The sequence below is a fragment of the Amblyomma maculatum genome, chromosome 9, assembly GCF_055883805.1.
Source record: "Amblyomma maculatum isolate TAMU_Amacu chromosome 9, ASM5588380v1, whole genome shotgun sequence".
Classification (NCBI taxonomy): Eukaryota; Metazoa; Arthropoda; class Arachnida; order Ixodida; family Ixodidae; genus Amblyomma; species Amblyomma maculatum.
Window position 1 is genome coordinate 3942055 of NC_139352.1, and position 22803 is coordinate 3964857.

The 22803-nt window shown below is 43.1% G+C and overlaps 1 long non-coding RNA gene across 4 annotated transcripts; it reads right to left on the minus strand.

Moving 5' to 3' along the window:
* Window positions 1–77: 77 nt before the first annotated feature.
* Window positions 78–21344, minus strand: LOC146178118 (uncharacterized). Of its 4 annotated transcripts, XR_014700561.1 has the most exons (5): window positions 21212–21344; window positions 20763–20863; window positions 11801–11912; window positions 2535–2763; window positions 78–331 (listed from the first exon to the last, which is right to left on the minus strand). It is a non-coding gene; the product is annotated as an uncharacterized LOC146178118 (long non-coding RNA). The 4 variants fall into 4 exon arrangements; XR_014700562.1 differs by lacking the exon at window positions 2535–2763; XR_014700559.1 differs by lacking the exon at window positions 78–331 and having other exon boundaries at window positions 1660–2763.
* Between the last annotated feature and the right edge of the window lie 1459 nt (window positions 21345–22803).

The window sequence follows — 22803 nt, forward strand, 5'->3', positions numbered from 1 at the left end:
TTTTCCACACTTCTTGCACCATGCACACAACAGTCTGTGATGTGAAATCGGTGCTTCAATAAATAGGGATGCAAAAGCACGCTGATGACAGCTTTTATTTTCTCACAATTGCTGTGCATGCCAGCAATACATTTGGGATGTGCTCTGTGAGGTCTAGGCCCATCAGTGTTTTCGACACCACAGTCTAATTGGCATTAGATGCCCAGAACACTGCTACAAGCCAAGTGATCCTGTGAGCAAAGTTTTAACCAAGTGATCCTGCCGCTCGACCACATCGCAGCTTGCCGAGCCGAGTGAAGCCGCTCAAGATATCCTTGCATTTTCGAGGTGCCTGCATATAGAATAAAAACAATGCAAGGGAGGTTAAAGCAAACCATTATAAGCAACTAAACATACTCCTAATCTCAAGTTTTCATTTTAACCTACAGCTAATGCAACAAAACAAAACTTGGTGTGAACGCCTGGGGTCGCCACCTAGGTATGCCCTAGCAGTGGCACATCATGACCAAGTGTAGACTTTTCATTCCAAATCATTAAACAAAGCTAGTGATCTAGAAATCCACATACTTCGTTTATTCTGACTGCCAATTTGCTATACCTCAAGTGGGAATACCACTATGCTAGTCCCTCAGAGGCTAAACACAAGCCTGGCCGGCACTGGACTGTTTGTTGCTCGAGAATTGGCTTTGGATGTAGAACACATGCAGCTGTACTGGCGAACCTCCACTCCCTCTGGAGTTTACTGAGGCCGCTTCTGCAGAGTGGCATCCATCTACAACTAAAAACAGCGCTGCAGAATCTGAATTGGAGTAATGCAAAAGCACGGAATCTGCTGTTGGTTGCTTAATTCACTTATTGTTTACCCATTTTCTTTGGTACTTTCAAATTGTGCACCAATCCCTTCCTATGCCCTTCTTCAGCTAGACTTCCGGTTGGTAGTGCGACGTCACAGCCTCTAGCTCACATTATCCACTTCTTGTTTATTCATTTTAGTCTTTGGTACTTTCAAATTGCACAATCCCTTCCTATGCCCTTTTTCAGCTCTATTTCCAGTTGTGTGACGTCACACCTTTGACGCCACTCTAATTGACTGCCTTAACTACTTTAGTCTTTGGTACTTTGAAATTGCATGCTAATCCCTTCATATGTCCTTTTTTAGCTCGACTTCAGGTTGTGTAATGTCACATACTTGAAGTCACCTTAATTCACTGGTTTAATTATTTTAGTATTTGATACATTCAAATGTGGCACCAAGCCATTAGCTAATGAGACCATTTTTGCCTTTACTGTTTCATTTTTTGCCTCTTATTAATTACCTAATTACCTTAATGGCCTAATTCTTTGCACACATTACATCACCCTCTATCAATTAACACCACTCATTAACCTCTACGATTTCTCAATCACTCACAACTGCTACGGACATGATTTTGCATGTTTTGCCTCTAATTAATTACCTAATTACCTTATTGGCCTAATTATTATTTCGCACACAACACTACGTCACCCTCTATCAATTGGACTCATTAACCTCTACCACTTCTGAATTACTCACAACTGCTGCAGAGAACTTTTACATTTTTTGCCTGTAATTAATTACCTAACTAGCTTACTGGCCTATTTTTCGGCAGCAACGTTATGTCGGCCTCTGTCGATTGACACCACTCATTAACCTCTCACGTTTCTTAATTACTCGCAACTGCTGCGGACACGATTTTGCGGGTGCGGTCTACGGACAGAAATCTGTGAACATAGCGAAGTAACGCTTTCGTGTTAATAACTTGAATGAATCCTTGAGTTTAGTTATATTTAGAATCCAGGAGAAGAAGGCTTATGTGTCAAATATCAAGAAGGTCATAAAGGCACGTTCGGTGTGATGACTGCTCCTGAACCAGGCTAGCTTCAGCGATATAGTGAATAAAATCATGAAGCAGATATTGCAGTTTCTTGTTTTTCATGCCTTCCATGACCTATACTGATTTCTGACACAGCCATTGCTATGGCATTGAAATTGAAACAGATGATGGGAGAGATTGTATTATTTAGCAGCCATAAACAAATACTATGTGGTAATCCATGTATAGTCATGCACACTGTTACAAAGACAACACGCAAAAAAATCGGGGGTCCTTTAAACTCTACCTTAAGTGTATGATGGAGCACATTGGGGCTTCCGTGTGGATTCTCATTCATGTACAGACACTTCACTACAGGGTAACTGAGTAACCCCACAATTTATTCTATTATGTTGTGCATACTCATTAACGCAGTTGTAAGCCATCACATTATGTTAGACCGCATAAAGATATAGAGACCTGCTTTAACCAAGAGATCTGAACCTACCTGAGTCACCTGGGGATGCCTGGTTGACTGGATCCAAAGAACCTTGGATCCAGACAAAGACATGCTACCCCTAGGTCACTCGGGCACATTTAATGGCTTGGTTAAAGCCAGAATTCCTATCTGCCAACTTAAGGTCTATTCACACTTGCGACTACCAGTCGCGCGACCAGAGGAGAGGAGCTCGCCACTACCAATGTTCACACTTGCGACAGTCGCCTTCTCGTTCTGTTCTCGTTCCGAACGAGTTGGGAGTAGGAGAGCTGCTGGGCGATGACAGTGAACGTCGGTAGCTGCCGCCTGCCAGACACTTCAGCTTTTTCAGGCGAGCCGGTACGCATGCCGCGCTCTCGTGTTTCCAGGAAAACGCCGACGACGAATAGACAATGTCAATCACCGTGGTGTCAATATAAAATGTTGCACCTGCGTGAAAAATCCATTTCTTAAAAGTTCATGGTATTTACCAGATAGTCCAAATATCTTTCCAATCTCCTCCCAGGCCATATCCTATCTCCCTGCCTTTGAATTCCGGGTGCCGTTTGTTGAAAAGGTAGGGGTATTCTTTAATTGCATTGAGAAGGTGCTCGATCAAGTACTCCGGGACCTCGCTGATTGGTGAAATGGTTTGCGACTAGTAGTCGCGCGACTGAAAATTCGAGCAGTGCCCGATCGGCCCGCGGCAGTCGCTTTTCGACCGATGCGACCATTTGCGACTGTCGCTTTTCGACCAAAACGGTCACGCGACCGCTGCTAGTCGCAAGTGTGAACGGGCCTTTAGCCGTGTCATGTAGACTCGTGACATGCACAACCACTGAGCAGTGTCCAGCCATGTCACTAGCCAACCACCACATGCTAGAGATATGCCCATGATTTTTGCTCAAAATGCCTATATCAGACTATATCCAGAATAAAGCCATGAATGCTGTGGCATTATTATGGTGTCTATACAATTTTAAGTTAATACTGCCACTCAGGCAAGACCATGACAATGTAAATTTTGAAGTGACGCTGCTTTTGTAGTAATGAAATCTATCAAATGACAAATTACATAGGGAAGCTAGCAGCCAGCGAAACTAGAGAAAGCACAAGCAACGCTTTCAATTTTTATTCATATTTGTCTTGTTTGTACCTACTGGCAGCCAGACATGGCAGGATTATTTTATGCTCGCTGCAGCCCTCCAACTAGCAGACAATGGAGAGGTGATATAGAAGTGAGAAATTTATGCACTATTTTTAAACTGACTAGAAGGACAGGAGTATCATGCGACATTTCTTTTATCCGAGGGCATCATAGGTGCTCTTAGCTGATCCATGGTGCCCACCTATGGTATCTTTTTCTTTGTCAGCTGTCGCTGCTTATATACGTATAATATGCATGCGGCCCTCTTTCCCACCAGGCAACTGACAATTGCAGATTTCTATTTCATAATGAACTCACTGAACTCGGATTCTCTATATATCTTTCATCTGTCAAGTGCATAGCCTCAGCTTATTTTATGGTATCATTTAATGACCTTCTCGAGTGTGACATCAGATCATAGCCCTCAGTACATGCTCAGGCATGCGCATTCATGCAAGCATATCGCCAGTGTGTGAAACACAATCTGGGTGCATGGTATTTTATTTTTCAATGCAGTGGAAATGAGGACATGCTCTGGTAATAGCTCAGATATATTTGAGATGTACCACATGCATGCACTATCGTGTTTCACTTCAGCCATCAAAAAGCAATGTTTCTCAAATGGGAGTCACGATTTTAGGAGTCCAAAAACATATGATAAAAAAAAATTGAAAGGTCATGCAATAGCTTTGACCCAGCTAGACACAGCTTTAAATGGCTAAAAGGGCACAGGTTTAAAGCTAATTTTAGTTTCTCAAAACTCAACATAAAGGAGTGCGGAAACAGGGAGCATGAGAGAGAGAGCATCAATGGGATTTGTCGATGCCAGCATCGGTGACGCTCGAACTTTGGCTCCATTGCTGGATGGGAATGCAGTGCAGTCTTAGGAATCTATCAGGGGAAAAGAGGACACTATGTGGTAGAGCTGACACGACAGTGTGTCTGTTGCATGCCGTCATCCATGCATAACGTCGATAAGAATGTTTTTAATATGCAAGCGCCTCTACCATAAATAAAAATTAAGCTGCACACCGCAGGTTTGAATTCTTTATGCAATTGGGGCTGGTACAAAAGCAGCCAATGGTGTGTGCTGTGCCGTCACTGTGGAGAAACCGCTAGCATGACCAACGTGACACTCCTTGCATGTTGGTGTCCATGCATGATGCATGACGCGGAAGATTGGGAACGAATAAAGTGATAGATAGTGCATGCATTGGTCATTTCTCACATATTTGAGTGTTTTCCAAAACACGTCCTTTTTCCACTTCGCAGAAAAATGAAATGAAGATGTGAAAAATGAGTGCACTCATGATACTGATGTACAGGGTCCTTCAAAATATGTGCGAACACGGCGAAGCGTTCGCACATATTCGCATATTCGCACATATTCGAAGCGTTCGCATGCGCACATAGCGTGCGCATGCGCCACATTGTTTCGATGCGCGACCGCGCCGGATGCGCTGACGCTCACGGAGCGCGGGCACGCTTCGCCGTGTTCGCACATATTTTGAAGGTCCCTGTACATGTACGAATTAATGTGCCTTCCTGACTAAGCACAGGGAGCTGCAATCCGCGCTAATGCCCGAGAAAGCCCTCAAATAGCAAGCCATGTAAAGTAAACCGAGTATGGACTTGAGATGAAATGCATTTTACAGATCAATCGGCTTAATGCGCATAGTATGACGCAAACATCTGCACTTTTAAATGGTGAGAAGAGATATGTTGCCCCACATACACAAAATAAGTAAACAATGGCAATGGAAAGACACACATGATGTCCATCACGAGTGGCAGAAATAAGCACTATCCTTGAGATTGTACGATATGTCGTGTTCAATGAAGTACCGCACATGCTCACCACTTCCATATCACCTCTGTTGTCTGCTAGCTACCCAAGCGCAGCCCGCACTAAATCATCCTTGTGAAAGTCTGGCATCCAGCAGCATATCGTCGAGAAAAAATGAACGCATTCTGGAGCAACCAAAAGTAGCCCCCCTCCCCCCTACACACAGAAAAATGCAAGAGCTGGCTCCACGCTCGGGCGCCCCGTAGGCTAATGAGATAACTTAAGTGCACTCAAAAGGCAGCACGTATGCAGAAACTAAAATAAAAAAGAAGAGTAAGTGTGACAAATGTCTCAAACGTAATTTATATTCATTATTTTACCTGTTTTTGCTGTGCTTTTGGTCATTTATTTTTAATGTGACAGTATTGAAGGCCCCATTCTCCCCAAAATCTTGCATTATTGTTGACAATGTCTTGAGCAAATAGTCATAAGCAGGGTTCTAGCATTTGGTAATAAGCAGGTGACATTTTTGTGAGTCAGGCATTGAGTTTTGGTGTTAGTTTGTGTGGCATCATGAGGCCGCATGAGATGCCGAATTGCTAGGAGCTCCTTGTGATTGAAGAGTGAGATGGCAATCAAGCCCCTCCGAGTTGCACTTTTATACAATTGTTAAAGCAAGTATATATATGTCAGGTTGTCTTTCAGATAATGTGGTAGCTTATCACTGTATGTTAATAAATGTTTGAAATAAATGGATCAGTGACGAAGCAACTAGCAGCATACCCTTAAAGGCAGACTTTAGGTATCCCTGCAGGTTTTAAAGTTAGGTTTAATTTATTTTTCCGAGATTTTTAACACCTGCTTTCCTTCCGGACTTGGTTTCCATTTGTAGCACCGCGTCGATTTAAGGTGGTCTCTGTTCCTGCAAGGGTGGAAAAATGAGCTAGCTGGTAGTTCATCTCTGGGAAAAAAAAACAGCACTCTCTTGAGACAAGGACAAAGCGCTGTGTTGTCATCTCTTTCTTTTTCAATGTCTTAGGAGTGCGGTTTATTTTTTTCCCAAGCTCTCTATTCTTACTGAGTTTTTTCATTCCACCCCAGATGCATTACCTACAGCAATGAAGAAGATGAATTTGTTTACGCATTATCGCCTACTGTTGTTTTTATTTTTTTTAACCTAATTTAACAGCTGCCACATGTGTGTGTATTCGATATGTCAGACTAAAGAGAAAATCCTCGACAGCTTGGTACCAGTGAGTACTTATGGAACTTGTTGGTACTGGTTTCACTACTTTTTTCTAGCTCTGAAGTAGAGCCCACCTATATTGGCCTCAGCTATCACAAATGCTTATTGTGAACGAGGGTGGAGCTACTGTCAAAATAACAGGTTCCTTCCAAATAACAGGTTCCAAATTTACAAGGAGTGGCTCATACATAAATGTAGCCCTTAGTCGAGTGTAAAAGGCACTCTATATTTCCTTGGTATGGATGATCAGGTCGTTTAGGCTTTTTGAGAAAATGTATTGCATAAAAGGGTTGCCCTTTCTCAGTATTATTTACACTTGGCAAAGTGCTAGACTGCATTATGCAAAGATAGTCTGCAGTCTACCTCTCCCTTCTTGCCACCCTGCTGAAAGATATCTGTTGTATGTCTGTAGCAATGCATCCGTCTGTTGTTTCAGGCTACTAGGAAAAGTGACACTATGCACAGGCAACCGTAATAAGCATACTTATTGCGTCCCCACTAGCAACGTAAAGCAATTTGCCTTTACAGTGGTCTTGTTTATGCTCTTTCAGCTAATTGCTTGCCTTTTCATGATGCTATTTCCTTACACCTTCAGTTAAGATCACTGCAAAATTGCCATATATGTGCCCTGGGGGTGAAACCGCAGCCATCTGCTGGGAAATAAATCACATGACTGCATTAATTTTGTAAGAACTGAATCTGCAGTTTTTACCACACATTAACGGTGCATTAGAAAGACACCAGTATCAGTTCTGAATGAAAAATGTAACCCTTACTAAATTTTATGGACATAAACACGTGAAAAAGTGCTGGCCTTTACACATTCTTTAAACTGACCACTGAAAGTCAGCAACAGAGCTATCTATAGATACATACACCTTCACATTGTCTTTTTGTTTACTGTTAAATACAAATAAAGTCAGATATCCAAGCATTCAGGCACCTGATGCAGTCATTGGTTGTGGGTGTGCTGCTTTAGGAATGCAATAATAAAGCAGTTGAGGTGTTCACAACAGCTGGTGGTAGGTAGGCTGGCATTCTTGTCATCGATCCTGAATAGTCAAAGATACTGTGGCAATGCTACCAAGCACATGTGCATGCAGAACATACATTATACATGTAATATTTGTGTAATGCACTCCACCAGCCCAACAACCTTTAAGAAAGGTAATATCGGATCGCTGTTGCTTGGACCACAAAGCAACCTTTCCGCTCAATTACGTCTGCACAGACTAATAACACACTGCTACCTACACTCTGCAGTAGTGGAGAAGGCAGAGATCCAACTAAGAAGGTGATGCATTGCAATGTGACCAGTTGGACCAACACAGCATACTGCGTGACAAGTATTCAAACTAATTAAAACCCTGTCAGTGGTTCATTTCCTGGCAGTGTAGAGAAGCTGCTGCTACCCTAATTCTGCTAACACATCAGCCCTTACACACATACACACTGAGTGGCTGGCCTCGTAGCCTGTGGGCATGTGGTCAGGCGGCAGTTAACTTCACTAGCAATGCCTACCGCCTTAGTGTTTCTGCATACTAGTCACTTTCTTTGAGAGTGATAACGGAAGGTAGGATATGCTCCGATGTTCATGCATGTTTTGACAGCGGGATGACTTTATGGTGCATTGTTGTTCAATATAACAAAGCAGGGCAACCTCGGTCGTTCTTTTTATCTAAAACACAGGGCTATAGACATAAGAAAAAAAATATAATACTACAACATTAAGTGATAAGGCATAAACAAAGAGGCATGTCCTTCTTCATTACTGTAGGTCATGCATCTGAGGTGAAATGAAAAAGCTCAGTAAGAACAGAGAGCTTGAGAAAAAATAACAGCGCATTTTTGAGACATGAACAAAAAATGACAACACAGCACTTTGTCGAGTGTGCAATCATTTTTTCCTTTCCTAATATGAACCAGCAACTAGCCCGTTCTTCCACCCTTGCGAGAAATGAGACTACCTTAAATTCACACAATTATAAATGAAAACCAAATCCGGAAGGAAAACAGGTGCTAAAAACAGCCCTCGGATAAATAAATTAAAATTAAGACCTGGAGGGATACTTAAAGTTTGCCTTTAAGGGTATAATGTGGTAGTTTGACTGTCTTCAGTCTGCATTTCTACAAAGTGACCCACCTTTTCGTACTTGCATACTGCTATTCGCTTCGTCACTGATCCATTTATCTCAAACATTCATTAGCATACAGTGATAAGCTACCACATTATCTGAAAGACAACCTGACATAGATATATATATACCTGCTTTAGCAACATTGCACAAAAGTGCGACTCGGAAGGGCCCATCTCACCCTTCATTCGTAAGGAGCTCCAGGCAATTCGGCATCTCATGCGGCCTCATGATGCCACACAAACTAACACCAAAAATCAATGCCTGACTCACAAAAATGTCACCTGCTTATTACCAAATGCTAGAACCCTGCTCATGACTTTTTTGCTCACGACGTTGCCACCAACAATGCAAGATTTTGGGGAAACGGGGCCTCCAATACTGTCACATTAAAAATAAATGACCAAAAACACAGCAAACACAGGTAAAATAATGAACATAAATTACATTTAAGAGACATTTGTCATGCTTACTCTTTTTTATCGTTAGTTTCCGCATACGTGCCACCTTGTCACTGGGCTTAAGTTATTAGCCTAAGGGGCGCCCGAGCGTGGAGCCAGCTCTTACATTTTTCTGTGTGTATGGGGGGGGGGTCATTTTTTCTCTGATGATATGCCACTGAATGCCACACTCTCACAAGGATGATTTAGTGTGGGTTGCGCTTGGGCGGCTAGCAGACAACAGAGGTTATATGGAAGCGGTGAGCATGTGCGGTACTTTAGTGAACAAGACATTTCGTACAATCTCAAGGATAGCGCTTATTTCTGCCAGTCGTGGTGGACATCTTGTGTGTCTTTCCATTGCCATTGCTTACTTATTTTGTGTATGTGGGGCAACATATCTCTTCTCACCATTTACAAGTGCAGATGTTTGCATCATACTATGCTCATTAAATCGATTTATTTGCAAAATACGTTTCATCTCTCAAGTCCGTACTCAGCTTATTTTACTTGACTTGCTGTTTGAGGACCTTCTCGAGCATTGCCGTGGGTTGCAGCTCCCAGTACGTACTCGAGAAGGCACATTAATAAGTGCATGTACCGTCTTTGCCAAAAGTAACCAGGCTGCATGTTTTGCTTCTTGCTTGTATTCTGAAGCTAACATGGATCCCCTGAGGATCATAACTTTTTGGCAAGTGAAGACAGGAGCTCTCATTTATGTTGCACCAATTTACAGCATCAGAAGTTTTATGAATTCTCTGCTAACCGACTGAGAAGCGGAACACGCAGCCTGGTTACTTCTGGCAAAGACAGTACATCAGTATCATGAGTGCATTAATTTTTCACGTCTTCATTTCATTTTTCTGCACAGTGAAAAAAGAATGTGTTTTCGGAAGCACTCAGAAATATTTGAGAAATGCCAAATGCATGCACTATCTATCGCCTTATTTTTTCCCAATCTTCCCCGTGTGAGCCATCATGCATGAAAAACAACATGCAAGGCCGTACTGCCACGCTGGTCATGCTAGCAGTTGTTCCCCACAGTGAAGGCACAGCACACACCATTGGCTGCTTTTGTACCAGCCCCAATTGCATAATGAATTCAAATCAGAGGTGTGCTGCTAAAGTTTTATTAAAGTAGAGGCGCTTTCATATTAAAAACATTCTTATCACTGCGGACAGGAGACTATGCACGGTGGAGCGTCGTCTGAAATGCAGGCTGCAATATCAAAGGACACTTTTTTTTTCTTTGCAGGGAGGGGGGAGGGAGTTGATTGACTCAGTGGCCGACCCTCAGACGAAAGCGCTTGATGAAGATGCTACTGCACAAAAGCAATATAGAATAAGGCATGTTTCCTTCAGCATAAGGCACGGTCAGTCAGCTTATCAGCTTTAGCTTATCGACGCATGATTTTTCGCATTACACTGGCGACGACGCCAGCACGACCAGCACCTATCACCGTAGTGTGAGGTTTTCGGCCCCGCGACACCGACGGAACTGATCAATGGAAGGTCGTCAAGAGGTACTGCTTTGTTTAAAAGTTTTGTCTGCTCCTTTAATGTTGCAAGGTATGCTCTCGCCTCAAGGTAATGCTTGCTTACTCTTAGTTTTTGGACCGAAAGAGCAACGGCAATACCTCAGCAATCAGGAACATAATGCTAACCCCTCCCCACTTTCGTGGCGCGGGTACACGGCGGGAAGAAACGGACAAGTACCTTTTTATATGCGTGAGTGCTTGTTGCTAAAACAAGCTAAATCTCATAGTGTAAGAATAAGATGCTTCTGATTGTATGCTGAATTATACAGCATGAGCCCATCCATTTCAGCCTCCTCGGCAATCTCTAGACGAAGCCCAAAACAAGTCCGAGGATCACTAAAGTCGCATATTATAGTAAAGGCTTTTCAAGGAAAAGAGAATATGCGAATAAAATATTTTTGCTGAAAAAAAAAAATCTGTGACCACCATCCAAGCATGAATGCAAAAGTGCAGCCTACATAGACTACATCGCGAATAGCAGACGACATGGGAATGATATCTCATGACGTCAGCGGCCAATGGTTGCCAGACCAGAAAGCCAATTTCAATAATAACAAAAATTATTTTTAAAACTATCTGCTGCACCGAATGAGCTCAAATTTCGAGGATTTATAATTTAACGTGTGAGGAGTGAAATGCAATAACTAGTTTATGCTCAGTTGTTAGCTGTCGTGACCACCTTAATGAATCAAGTGAAACGTGATAGTGCATGCATGCGTTACATCTTAAAATATTTCTGAGCAATTACCAAAGTATGTCCTTTCCACTGCGCTACAAAAGTAAATACCGAACACTCGGACCGTGTATCGCATGCTGACGATATACTTGCATGAATGTGCATGCCTGAGTGCACAGGGAATTGAGGTCTGCTCTCACGCTCGAGAAGGTTCTCGAACAATGCTGTAAAATAAGTTGATGCTAGAACTTGACAGATGAAATATAATTTGCAAATCCGAACTCATTAAGCTCAATATGGAACGAACATCTGATCTTGTAAATTATGTGATGGTAGACAATGTCACACACATACAAAATATGTATGCGGCGACAGTTAAAGATGTAATAAATGAGCACTGCAGATCAGCTGAAATTAGCACCTGCCTGCACATTATTAAAGACACCCTAAAAACAAAAGATAATTTCACCCGAAGCTCTGCGGTCCTAGTCAATAAAAACAGCCGCAGACATTCCTCACCTCCCCATCACCTCTCCGTTGTTTGCTAGTTGGATGCGAGTAGCCAACATAAAATCATCCTGGCAAGTCTAGCAGCCAGCAGGTAGCCCGGAACTGTCCACCTGGAGAAAGACTAACGCCAGAGCAACCCTAGTAAACAAATGGCTGGGCTGTACTCAGGCGACCTGCGGACAGTGGATAATCTAAGAGGCCCACTGATATACACAATGATAGTCAAGGAAAGAATACATATCATCAAATATAAAGCAAAGTCAACTAGTGTATTACAAAAAAAAAACAGCATTGAAGAACTGTGATTGAGTCCCCTTGAGTACAATTACATGTTTGGGAACAGAACAGATACAGTGACTTATAAACAAGAATCACTGATTCTCATGTGCTGCCAAGCAGAAGCACACCTGCTGGAAGGGCACAAGATCAACCAGTTCACTAATTATTGCCATTACTTAACACAAGACAATGACAACAAAATTATTAAACCAAGCATTGGCTGAAGGAAGTGCTTGAGAACAATACACTCAATCAGTGTCACATGCTGCATGGCAGCAATAGCAATAAATCAGTTGTCAAAATAAGGTAGTGATCCATTTTATGCAATTACCTACACAGATCATTCTCTTAAGATTAAATAAGGAGTGCAACAATTAACACACACATAGCATGGAAGGTAATAGTAGGCCTGTAGTAACTGCACTTAGCCACAAAGTGATTGGTCAAGAGGTTGTACATGGGTTGAATAGCATGCCCACATCTGCTATACTGTTCTTTAAGGATGTTACTCCACATTAGCACACTTCAGATGAACAGGCAGCATGAGCAGACAAACGGCCTTGCTCATATTTATTGTTCTGAAGACTGTCCTATACAGCAAACAATTGAAGAAATGCAATTTAAACACTGGCCAAACACACCCATTTATGGATCGTTCATTTCTCACTTTCTGATGTGAACGCTTTTTCAATCTGTAAAATGGACAGTTATCAACATGCATTGCTTAGAGCTTCAGCATGGCTACGGACCTATAAGGCTGCCGCGATACCTCAAGCGAAAAGATTCTGAATTAGAGGGACATCACTGGACAGCGCACTACAGAAAAGCAACTGGAGTGGCTGAGGGTTCAGAGGGCATAATCATACATACTTACCGGGATGAAGACCAAATCAAAGATGCTTCCCACTATCTCACCAAAAAGCAACCAAAAAGAATTTACAAATTGTTGCCTCTGTTAGCGACAGCCTGTTCATAACAGGGGGTGAGATAAGGGCTGCCCTGAGCCTTAATGTGTCAGATAAATTTATTAAGCAAAGGCGTGACAAAGCAGGATTCAGATAGGATGGCTACACAAAAGCTCTAACTTTAAGGCAGCACTGGGTGGGCCTGTACTGGGTGGGCCTAGAAACAAAAAGAGTGCTGCCTAGTTGCTAAAAAGTAAATGATTATACTTTTGTCTTTTGACCTGTGGCTTGCTTTCTTATATACCATGTTTGTTTTGCTGCCAAGGCTGTAACTTTCATTAAATACTGCTATTTTAAGGTATGATCCCCTTTATGTCAATGGCGTCAGGCCAAGCACTCAAAAATCCTTAAACATGTGAAGGGGGGGGGGGAGGTTGCCACAAAGACAGCCTCTCACCTCTTCCCTGCATTGATGGTCAGCTGAGCTCCCAAGCTTATTTTGTAATCATTGCCACCAGCTCCTTTCTCACCTGCTAAAAGGACCTTGCAAGGATAGAAAAAGTTGTCTGGCTAATGGTGTTGATTCATGGTTGACAGTGCTTAATTAACCACACGGACAGAGTAAACACATAAAAGACGAACACAGGCTCTGAACTTTAACCTTATTCTGGAACTACTGATACTCTGCTTATATACCCATAAAGGCACCGACTAGTGGTGATTTTCGACACTTGTGACAAATAAAAACAAAAAGAAGTACCGTAAGAGCAAACCCGAACAAGAGGAGAACAAAATAGGCAAATCATTTTTTAAGCCGCCAACACGTGGAACAACGGACTAATAACAGAAAAAAAAAATGCAATGGTAACAGAAAATGGGTAACAGACGTAAGCTAACAATTACACAGCAAAACGCACGAGATGAAGTACACTAAAACTGAAAGAAAAAGTGCATGACAAGAAAGATGAAGCCAACAATTGACCGCTAAATGCAGAAGATGAGCACTAAATAGCTAAAACAAAGCAAATGAAGGAAATGCTCATGAGCAACAAGGGTGAAGTCTACAATTACATTGCGAAAGGATGAAGATGAGGTGCATAAAACGAAACAATAAAGATAAAATGTCAAGAAATGAATTCAACAAATGTTATAAAGCTAAAACCAGGCTAGATTAGAGAAGTCCATAAAGAAAGGCAGTCTTTTTTTCCAAGAGTGAAATGGAGGGGGTACTAACACAATCATCCTTGAGCCTGAAAATCTTGGCAGCTTTAACTATTTCATGTGTCAGCTTTATAACGATGAGTTTTTAACACAGTTTTTTTTCGAAGATTGGGTGGCATGGCTTCTTTAAGTCGGTTCCTGCAGTGGACGGGCAGATTCCTGGGGGATATACCTGATAAGTCATTTTAATGCTCCATTAGCCTTCATCGGCCAGTTTGGTCCATGTATAGCTTACGGCAAGTGAAAGGATTAGAGTGAGCGCCTTCCGCATGTGCTGCTAAGGGTTTTCTGTGCTTCTTAGTGCGGCCTCTTTTTTATTTATTTTTTTTTTTGCTTTTCTTCTTCATTAACGATTCATCAAAGCTGCAATAGTTGCTCGAGGGCAGAAAACAACGTCAACTCCTGCTTTCTTTTCACTCGTCGTAAAGTTGTGGGAAATTTGGTGCATGTAAGGAATCCCTGGAACAATATCGTGTTGCCTATGTGCTTCAGCACTTTTTCTGAGACAGTGGAAAGGACTTGTAACGGGTACCCTGATTGCGTGAGCCTGCATACCTTTTTCAAGAAGCTTTGTTGTAATTTGTGCTCGCATGACTTGTTCAGGGCATTGACAAGGGCAGACTGGATGATATTTCTTCTAACCAGCTTTGAACGAGCGGAGTCATATTATAGGAAGGGCTAGTTGCCCCTTGGTTCAAATGCCCAGCTCACGTGACTGGGTGTGAAGATGCTTAGTTCCAAGAAGCACATGGAATCATTGTCTGGCATTTCTTGCTTTAATTCAAGGGGAGCCAGGATACTCTTAAAGACACTCAAAACTTCAGGTACTTCATGAAAAAAGGTTTCTACGTCACGGTCTAAATTAACTAAGAAGTCGTCCCCAAAGTAGAAAATTTTTTGAATTCGTGAGTTTTCAAAGTGATTCCTGAGACTACTGTCATGCATAACTAAGAACAGATCACTGAGCAAGGGAGTAAGTAATACATGATATGATGCAGATCCCGTGCTTTTGGATAAGGTGTGAATCATTCCTTTCTGCAAATGTTTATTTTAGATACACAGAAAACAATTCTAAGAGACCATCTACAGAGACACCACACTCACTCTGGGAGGATATGGTTCCATGTTGGTCAATAGCTTTGCGAACGCATTTCATGAGGTCCATCTTGAGGTATAGAATAAAACAAGCCTTTTGCATTTATAGAAAAGGCATGATAGGCTTTGTTTCTTTTCCCGTTCAAAAACCTAATGACTACATCTGCATTCTTTACCAGAAAGGGATCATCGATAAAAAGTAATTTCAGGTTGCCATGCAAATACATAGTGACGTCTTTCTGCCAGATATACCTCTCGTGCCCTCTGTGCGTTATTGTTTCGGAGGATACCTGGCAGAAAGACGTCTCTATGTATTTGCAAGGCAACCAGAAATTGCTTTCTATCGACGATACCTTTCTGGTAAAGAATGCAGATGAAATCATTAGGTCTTTGAACTGGAATAGAAAGAAAGCCTACCGTGTTTTTCTACAGATGTTAAAATTATTTTATTCTATACCTCAAGATGGGGGACCTCATGAAATGCGTTCGTGAAGCTATCGACAAACCTGGAGCAGTATCCTTCCAGAATGAGTGTGGTGTCTCTGTAGATGGTTTCTTGGTTATGCTTTCTGTGTACCTAAAATCAACATTTCTAGAATGGAATGGTTTACACTTTATCCAAAGTCACAGGATCTGCATTGGATCATGTATTGCCCCGTTATCAGTGATCTGTTCTTAGCTATGCATGACAAAAGTCTCAGGAACCATTTCAAACACTAACAAGTTCAAAATATTTTCTGCTTTGTGGATGATTTCTTGGTTCCTTTCGACTGTGACAAGGAAGCCTTTTTTTTCATGAAGTACCTGAAATTTTTAGTGTCCTTAAGAGTGCCCTGGCTCCCCTTAAATTTATGCACGAAATGCCGGACAATGATTCCATGCACATCCTGGAACTAAGAACCTTCTTTACACCCAGTTATGTGTGCCGGGCAATCCGCCTTTTGCGCGAGGATGTGGCACCATCATGCGGGAGCGGGCGGGAAACACATTGAGCGGCAGTGTAGCAGACGACGCGAGAGCGCACCATACGAAATGGCCACGCCAACGCTGGTAGAAAGCGAAAGCTTCCCCCCTTTTTTGGCCTCGGAGTGGGAAGTAGTGACAGTGATTGCAGCATATCATGTTCACGCAGTATGGGGGAAGGTAGAGCGTTTTCACAATCCACTCATAACGCACGTACGCATATACTATCTTCGTATTGTAAGAGCGTGTAGCACGGGCCGTGTTCGACGCGTGCAGGTTTTCGGCAGACAGGAGAGCGTGGGGGCAGAGAGAGAGAGGGATCTCAAAGGGCAAAGCAGCCAGGGGTTTGTTGATGCTGCAGAGCTAGGTGGAATCGTATCCTGTGACTTTGAGCTGCGCATATGCGCGGGGTGTCTTGAGTTACCGAGCACAATGCGGTCACCGCGGCGCCGGCATGGTGCAATGGGCGTCACTTCCTCCTCGCGTCATCTACAACCGTGCAGCTATAGGATTTCATACACGAAGATCGGCAGAGAGTCACATATACACACCCCGTGAAAAGGGCATTGTCCCGGCCGAAATGCACACCTGCAGGAAATGCACTGCATTTTTCTGGCAATGGATGATTCAGAGCTGTAGCCGGTTTCTGGCCTCAGGAGTCGGAACGGATGTGGTCGCAGTGGTGAAAAGGTTCTCGGTGCGCAGAGAATGGTCATTCTGTTGTGAAAGGATCTCCAACGTTCATTTCTGCCTCCGCCGCGATTTCTGCGGAATCAACAACTTGGTGACACATATGTGAATCTCCTACATATCGGATGCGCATCTCGGTCAGGAACCAACCCTGTTTTACGTCCAGAGCGATCCACTCTGCAAGTGAACGAGCATGAACCCTCCAGGAGACTCATTTATTGTGCCGGGCGGTTTCCTTGCCGTTGCGAACGGTTGGACGAAGACGACGATTATCAAGCTCCCTAACGAAGAGCATCTGATTGCGTACATTAAAGGAACAAAGTCCGGATGCTTTGGCGTGCACGAAGGCGAGCCTTTAATTAAAAAAAAAAAAAAAAAAATACTGTGCGTCGTGCAAGTGCGTCATATGCTCCGAGCGGCAAAAACACAGATACTACAGGTATGTATGCATCTAAGCGAAATAGGCATGATGAAAAGTACCTACTGGTTTTCACCCAGGCTGTAGCGCACCAGTGATAGCTGCAATGAGGATTTCTTCGGTGCGTGATTGCTTCAGTTGCACCGGGGCCTGAAGGCGATGTATTTTGTCCCTTCTTATCTTTATGTGCGAAAGGGCTAGGTAGCTTAGATATCACAGGCGGCTGTGTGCGCTAGGCCGTAATATTTAGCATGTTTTATCGTGACTGCCACCTCACTAACAAGAAAAAAAAAATACGGCGTTTTAATGCACTGCCGTTCGCGAGCCTCATGACCAGCTCAACCACTCGGCTCGCTGACGGCGGTGCATCACAACACCTTTTTTTTTTTTCTTCTTTTTAGTCAGGCGGCAGTCGCAATAAAACATGCTAAATATTACGGTCTAGCGCACACAACCACCTTTGATATCTGCGCTACCCGGCCCCTTCGCAACAAACGACAAAATACATCGCCATCAGACGCGCCGAACAAATGCTCATTGCGGCTATCACTGGTGGGTTACCGGCTTGGTGCAAACTCCGGTAGATACTTTTCATCATGCACATTTCCTTTAGATGCATACATACCTGTAACGAAGTGTTTTTCGCACAGTCGAGAGCACGCAGTCGGCTGCCAAGGTCGCCCATTCACGTCTTGACGCTTGGTTGCCCTAATCCAAGCTTCACGCCGTTGCAGGTCGCGGCTTGCCGAAGGAAACCTAACAAAACGCGTCTTGCATCCCGGCACGCCTCGAGAGTGGCAGACGTAAGCGGCACAGGTGGTTGGCATCGTTTTACCGAGGCTGTGAACGTACCGCGCCTCCAGCCCCCGTGCGTTGGCTATGAGTGCGGCGACGAGAAGCGCCGTCGACGCCTCTCAGTGTGTTTTCATCAGTCGCCGCTGGGGCTTCGCGCATGCGCAGAAAACTCGCGCAAAAGGCGGATTGGACCAAGGGGAAACAATCCCTTCCTAACATGCAGCTCCGCTCGTTCCAAAGCTGGTCAAAAGAAATATCATCCAGTCTGCCCTTGTCAACGCCTTGAACAAGTCATGCGAGCACAAATTGCAAGAAAGCTTCTTGAAAAAGGTATGCAGGCTCACGCAATCAGGGTACCCATTACAAGTCCTCTCCACTGTCGCAGAAAAAGTGCTGAAAAACACCAAGTGCAAAAACACAACCACTGGCTGAAGTGCACAGGCCACGCAAAAAGGTTGCAGTGATTCGTTCCATGCACCAAATTTCCCACAACCTTACGATGAGTGAAAAGAAAGCAGGAGTTGACGTTCTTTTCTGCCCTTGAGCAACTATTGCAGCTTTCGTGGATCGTTAATGAATAAGAAAAGATGCCGCACCAAGAAGCACAGAAAACCCTTAGGAGCAGTGTACAGAAGGCTCTCACTCTAAGCCTTTCACTTGCCGTAAGGTATACATGGACAAACAAGCCTTTTTGATGCATCAATGAAAGGCTAATGGAGCATTAAAATGACTTCTTAGGTAATCCCCCAGGAATCTGCCCGTCCACTGCAGGAACCGACTCAAAGAAGCCATGCCACCCAATCTTTGAAAAAAAAAAAAAAAAACAGTGTTAAAAACACATTGGTAAAGCTGACACATGAAATAGTCGAAGCTGCCAAGATTTTGAGGCTCAAGGATGATTGTGTTAGCACCCCCTCCATTTCACTTTTGGAAAAAGAGATTGCCTTTCTTTATGGAATTCTGTAATCTAGCCTGGTTTTAGCTTTGTTACATTTGTTGAATTCATTTCTTGACATTTTATCTTTCTTGTTTGGTTTTATGCACCTCATCTTCATCCTTTCGCTATGTTAATGACTTCACCCTTGTTGATCATGCGCGTTTCGTTCATTTGCTTTGGTTTAGCTATTTAGTACTGCTTGTGTTCTGCATTTGGCAATGTCAATTGTTGGCTTCATTGTCGCTGTTCATGACGCTTTTTTTTTCAGTTTTAGTGCACTTCATCTCATGCATTTTGCTGTGCTAATTGTTACCTTTACCTCTGCTACCCATTTTCTGCTCTCCTTCCACATTTGTAATTTTTTTGTACTTATTAGTCCACTTTCCATGTGTTGGCGGCTTAAAAGATAACTTGCCTATCTCGTTCTCTCCTCGTTCGGGTTTGCCCTTTCGGTACTTTTTTTGGTTTTTATTTGTCACATTAGTTTTTGTTGCCACAAGTGTCAAAGATCGCCACTTGTCTGTGCCTTTATGGGTATATAAGCAGAATATTAGTGGTTACAGAATAAAATTGAAGTTCAGCACATGTGTTCGTCATTTATGTGCTCTTTACTCTGGCCGTGTGGTTAAGAGCTGTCAATCATGGCTTACAAGAATGGGCATTTTCTGCCGCAGCATTCTTTCCCTATCCTCACGGCGCACATTGTGAAAGTGCACCTTGAAAAGCTTTGTAGCCCATTACACTAGCTTGGCTTCCTAAGGTCGCTGATATGAAAGTCACTGAAAACATTTCAGGCATTAAAAGCCATTCTGCAAAAAAGGGTCCTGCACACTGCAAATTCTGATGAGTTATGGAAGGCCATCAAAAGTGCGTGGAAAGAGCTGAAGCCGATGCAACACTGTCGTGCCAGTGCTCTATTACTCCTTGCCATGCCAAGTCTGCTGTCATAGAGCTCGGTGATGACTTCCTCCGCTACTCAACTTCCTGTGTGCACTCAACATTGGTCCCCACCCTCATTTTCTTTTTTTTGTGTGTGTGTGTTTCAGCAAGCACGCAGCAGGTCACTGAAATGTTTCCAGATTTTTTTTTTAGATGTAGGACATTTTGCATTATTTTGCACAGCAACAAAGAATATTCTTTATGACTCGACAATTAATTCGTGAGCCATTCTTAGCAGCTTCTCTTTCTTATGAGCATGACCTAAATAGCAACTTTACTTCTTTGAGGTTTCAAAGTGGCTTTATAACAGCATGTCCATGCTGCAGCTATAAAAAAAGTATGCATACTGTTTATAAGTGACTTTTCTACAGAAGAAAAAAAGTATGCCAGGAAGTGAAAAATGAACAATTCATTTTCTTCGGATTAACTCACGATTACTTCCTTGATTGGCTGCTACACACGACACTAATCTTCAGAACATAAAGTGCAAGCAAACACATTCGCATACTCAAACTGCTTGCCCATCTGAAGTGCCCTAATATGCAATGACGTCCTCAGACAGAACAGCCTAGGAGACCATGGCAACAGCTGACCGCACTTTGTGGGCATGTGCTTAGCCTAAGGCCGCGGTTCCTCCACTTGTACAGCATAGGTAGGCAAATAAAGCATTTATCACCATTAATCATGGTAGTGCCTTTTGAGAATCATGTGACGGAAGAACACACTTACGAGCTTAATGCTGTTCACGGGACGCCTTTAGCAACCAAGCAAGCATCCACCCTGAGCAAGCAGCTGTCTTCCAGGAGAACATTTTCAAAACCGGTGTACACCTGGAAGTGCAAGGAACAAAATTGTAATGCCTCACTCAACCGGACGTAAACGTGACTGCCGATGCATATTTGTGATGATAAAAAATGGAAGTTATTAAAGTATGTATGCACAAGAACACATACTTCTGTGTCTACGGAAGAAAATTAGCGGTTACAGCACTGCCAAAACAAATAGCGCCTACGCGCCTCCCATGTTCGAACAAGCGACAATGCCACTGCTCCCAGTACAAGAAAATAGCGCTTGGTAAAACTGAGGCTTCAAAATATGTGCTAATGAACAGAAGTCTACACGCTTTTGCGCGTTTTAAACTTGCAGTTGCGGAAAAAAAAAATAGAAGCGAACCTTACCTGAATGACTCCATTATTATCCGGAGACCGTTGATGCCGTTGGCGAGCGAGCATTGAAAGCAAGTTGCAGGTCATATCCTGTGTGCGCGCTGCAAATGGTGAACACTGCGAAGGCTTGAGGCTTGCGATGCATTTCATAGTGATATAACAGGGTAGTTTAAGAGGTCAAGCAAGGATTTCTAAGCGAAATACGATGTAACTGACAGGCCGCAAGAACAAACAACGCACAGCTAACGCAGCGCTTGAACTGAACAAGGAGAGCAACAGTTGCGCAACGCAAAAAAAAAAAAAAAAAAGAAAGAAGAGGGAGCATGAGTTTGATAACTATCAAGTATTTGTGAATGCATAAATTATTTTCAAATAATAAAGTTCATTTGTGAAGTTAGATGGACGTAGGCTATTCATTTCTTTAGGTAAATTTGGTTTGAGTAGTTGACAGTTTCGTAGTTGAAAACAGTAGCAGACGACACGCCTGGAAGCCTTTACCCTTGATAGCTGATTACTACTATTTAATGCGGTATCACGCAGACAGGAGGAAAAAATGAAAAAGAAGCCTGCTTCAATGTCCAATACGGACACTTGTGCTGCCCGAGCAACAATCGAAACATGTGTGGTACGGAAAGTTATAATTTCTTTATCGCAGGAGTAAAACAACCTTTAACGCTACCTAAATCTGCAGGAGTAGAATGTTCACTTTACTCATTTTTTCTTGGAAGATTGAAAGGCCATTTCACTCTTCCTCGCATATGGCAGGAGTAAAGTGAGATCTGCAGGAGTAATTAGGCTGTTTGACTCTTGAAATAAGAGTTCCAGTTCTTAGAGTGCACTCGTCCGTGAGCTGCGTGAGCCCCCGTTCATCGATGTTCGTCGGCAATCGCCGCACAGTCACTCCACTTTCTGCTGGTTTCCGAGTTGAACACAGTCGGAACAACTAGACCGGTACGTCAAACGCGTCTTCGTCCTCCCTTCTACGCCGTGGATCGCACCGACACAACTGTCACACAGCCAGCGCAACGCTATAGCAACGCAAGGAACACAGCCGCCATTTTCGCTCTACTCAGTTGACTGGTTTTGGGGTTACCTCGTTTCGCTCACAATTTCAGTCAATATTCAGCTCATGGGCAACGTCACCACTTTAGTCTTGTTGATGACGTACCCACAGTCACCGGTGAGATCAGTGATGACGCAAAATTTCAATATGGCCGCCGACCAATAGGAGCAGGGCAAGTTGAGCGGTTTGAGACTGGTTTTGTATTGAGAGCGTTACAGAATTCCCCCCCAGATCTCGAAGGCCCTCGAACGTGCGCAAGGTTGCTAGCGCTGACCCGAGGAGCGTCACGCACACACGTGGACAGCGCGTGTACAATACAAAAACGTGAACAAGCGTTATTTTATATCTTTAATTTGCGCGGTAAAATATTAATATCCATACTAATAAAAAAAAACATCGCCCTTTTTAAAGCAAATAATTTATGCACTCTCTACCCCTGTAACATGCGCCGCCGAGAAATGCAAACGCAATGAAAAGCACAGCCGTATAAACGCCAGCGAGTTAAAAAAAAAACAAAAACAAAACAAAGTTGTCTTTGAAT